The sequence below is a fragment of the Mandrillus leucophaeus genome, unplaced genomic scaffold, assembly GCF_000951045.1.
Source record: "Mandrillus leucophaeus isolate KB7577 unplaced genomic scaffold, Mleu.le_1.0 Scaffold498, whole genome shotgun sequence".
In the NCBI taxonomy this organism is placed as follows: domain Eukaryota; kingdom Metazoa; phylum Chordata; class Mammalia; order Primates; family Cercopithecidae; genus Mandrillus; species Mandrillus leucophaeus.
The window spans coordinates 726,418-730,260 of record NW_012105342.1 but is presented as its reverse complement, the minus strand read 5'-3'; positions in this window follow the sequence as shown (position 1 = coordinate 730,260).

Sequence of the window (3,843 nt, the reverse complement as noted above, 5' to 3'; positions counted from 1 at the left end):
AAAAAAAAAAAAAAAAAACCACAGAGCTGTTTACAAAACACATTCTATTAAATACAACTGTATTTTATATTTTCTTTTATTTTTATCTTATATAAATTTGTATTTATAAAATAGATTTTATTAAAAGTATTTTTGCTCTGAATAATTGTATTCCATACATGTAAATATAAAAAATTGCTGCCATGGCCCTTTAAGGAATTTAATAATTTTATAAAATACAGTAACACAGCAGAAGAAAGACATAAGAAGTTTTACTGTTAAGAACATTCTCCAAGCCAGAAAAATAGACATTAGAGTAAGGACATTTCCACATTCAATATTAATTGATACTTGGAGCAGAATAATTCACAGTTAGTAGTCAGACTGATAGAGCTAGGAGGTAGAACAGCGGTTGCCAGCAGCTGGGGGCAGAGAATAGGAAAATGTTACAGGGGTACACAGCTGCAGTTCTGCAAGACGAAAAGTTCTGGAGGTGTATGATGGTGATGGCTGCACAGCCATGTGAATGTACCAACTACTAAACTGCACGCTTTAAAATGGTTAACATGGTAAATCTTATACATGTATTTTACCACAATTAACATTTTTTTCTTAATGTTTTCAAATAAAAAATTCAGTAGTTATTTAAATAACAAATGCTAGGCAGGACTGGTCACTGGTCAGCAGGAAAAAGCTGCTCCAAAGGTGGCTGAGGGCAAGGAAACCCTTCATAACTCCTCAGGCAAATCAACAGAGATTTTTTACTAGAGGAAGGTGCTACATCTGCCTGGGAGCCGAAGTGGTGCAGCACTGATTTTAGGTTCTGAATTTCTCCTTTTTTTTTTTTTTTGAGACGGAGTCTCTCTGTCGCCCCCGGGCTGGAGTAGAGGTGCGATGTCTGCTCACTGCAAGCTCCGCCTCCTGGGTTCACGCCGTCCTCCTGCCTCAGCCTCTCGAGTAGCTGGGACTACAGGCACCGTCACCACGCCTGGCTAATTGTTAGTAGAGACGGGGTTTCACCGTGTTAGCCAGGATGGTCTCGATCTCCTGATCTCGTGATCCGTCCGTCTAGGCCTCCCAAAGTGCTGGGATTACAGGCTTGAGCCACCGCGCCTGGCCTAGGTTCTGAATTTCTTCAGGTCTAACACTGACATTCTTCACGTGCTAACAGTTCTGATGTTCAGGTGCCTCACACAAGCAATGTCAAAAGAAATATGCTATCTGCCAAGCAAAGAAACAAACTGAGAAACAGCTGTGCCTGCCTGTGCATGCATAAACTCAACCAGGCAAAAAGTGTTCCTAGTGACACTTGTCACAGTACCACAGAGCACTGCCATGTGGCTGAATTTGAACTGTCACGTAAATGTCTCCAAAAAGATTTCACCATGATATACAACTGAGATTAAACACTATTGTGTGGACAGAAGGTTGCCTTCCATTGGGCTAAGCTCCACAATTGAAATAAGTAAAAACTGCCAAATCTTTTGGGCAGATCATAGAATGTTCAAAGTCAGGACAGGCTGGTGAGACTGACTGTCACACTGTAAGGACTACCACTGAACATTTTTCTGTCCTAAGTTCCAACTGACTTTCTATGACTGTTGTTTAATTTCCACAGATACATAATGTAGTTATGGAAAAAATGATGTGGGGAAAAGAAAGAAAGATCAGACTGTTACTGTGTCTGTATAGAAATAAGCAGACATAAGAGACTCCATTTTGTTCTGTATTTGAGATGCTGTTAATCTGTGACCCTACCCCCAACCTTGTCCTTGCAAGAGACATGTGCTATGGTGACTCAGGGTTTAAAGGATTTTGGGCTGTGCAGGGTGTGCTTTGTTAAACAAGTGCCTGAAGGCAGCTTGCTGGTTAAAAGTCATCACCATTCTCTTAATCTCAAGTACCCAGGGACACATACACTGCGGAAGATTGCAGGGACCTCTGCCTAAGAAAGCTAGGTATTGTCCAGGGTTTCTCCCCATGTGATAGTCTGAAAGGGAAAGACCTGATCGTCCCCCAGCCTGACACCCGTGAAGGGTCTGTGCTGAGGAGGACTAGTACAAGAGGAAAGAAGGCCTCTTGGCAGTTGTTGGCGGTTGAGATAGAGAAAAGCATCCGTCTCCTGCCCGTCCCTGGGCAATGGAACATCTCAGTGTAAAACCCGATTGTATGTTCTGTTTACTGAGAAAGGAGAAAACTGCCTTAGGGCGAAAGGCGGGACTTGCTAGTGCAATGCTGCTCTTTATGCACTAAAAAGGTTTATGGAGATGTTTACATATGCATATCAAGGCACAGCACTTTTCCTTAAACTTATTCATGTCACAGAGAACTTTATTCATATGTCTTACTGCTGACTTTCTCCCTATAATGATCCTATTATCCTGCCACCTCCTTTTCTTTAAGATGGTAAAGATAATTATCAATAAATCCTAAGGGAACTCAGAGACCGGTGCCAGCGTAGGTCCTCTGTATGCTGAGCGCCGGTCCCCTGGGCCCACTCTTCTTTCTCTATACTTTGTCTCTGTGTCTCATTTCTTTTCTCAAGTCTCTCGTTCCACCTAAAGAGAAACACCCACAGGTGTGGAGGGGTAGGCCACCCCTTCAAATGAAAATCTGTTATTTACCGAAGAAGAAATGCAGACATCTGGTAGTTTTTAACATGCCTTGAAATTATGCTGTCAATGCTAAAAGGACACAAAAGGTCAAGAATATGAGCATGGAATATGAACAGTATTAAAGCTGTCAGGCAAAGCTATCAATGGCCAAAAGAGGTAACAGAAAACATTATCCTATGAATGAAAAGGAAGCTTAAGAGACCAGTTTTGTGATCTTGAGTACAACAGTATGATGTATGGGGATAAATGTAGCTGCCACTGGTTAGATATTTTATGAAAGCCACGTTTATTATAGTATTTCTTTTTTCTAAAACAATGCTGCATAGTGGAGGGTGAGTTTTATAAGAGTAGGTACGTGACCAGTCTTTTGCTGCAGTACTTAGTTTGTGATAAGCCACATGATTTTTGCCACAGTATACAATAGCTGCTGAAGGTCACCCTTGTCTCTCACTTTTCATTATTAAACCAATGCAAACTCTTCTGATGAAGTTAGAATACATTTTTTTAAGTTAGTCAAATGTGGGCACTATAAATCTAACTTCCAGTACTATGGATAAGCAATGGAAAACATCTGCTAATGTTAATCCTAAATAAACACTAAGCAATGCTTAATGTTTAAGACTGATGTCACTGACTATGCTTAGCTGAGAAGAAAACACGTGATTAACCAAGGGAACGACTCAAAGGATACGTAATAATTCTGTATCACTACCAGACATTTAAATTTCACAAAGAGATTCAACAACTTGAGGAAGCTCTGCTGCCTTTACCACAGAACCTTCTATCTCAACAATGCAACTCTATCTCATTGCCCTCTATCTCAACAATGAAACTTAGGAGACTTCTGATACGACACACTGGGAGATCACTTTATGTTGGAAACTCAAAATAGAAAGCCTGAAATGCTACCAAAATTGACAGCTCTAATACACAAGGGAAGGTCCTACCCTGTGACACTGTTAATATTAAAGCAAGCATCTTCTTTAAGATAAAATAAAAGTACTGCACAGTGGAAGGCAGGGGAAGGAAAGCAATGAAACATCTGCAGACCCTGAGAACAAAAGAACTACAAAATCGCCAACAGATAATCAGTGCAAAGTGCTGGAGCCAGTATAAAAACGCAGAGTCCAATTTGCAAAACAAAACTACTGGGAGTAGAAACCAACTTGGGAAGAACCTAGGTAATAGGGGCAAAAAAAAGAAGGAATAAGATGATACAAGTGGCAGGCTAGAGAAGAGGAGCCAGATG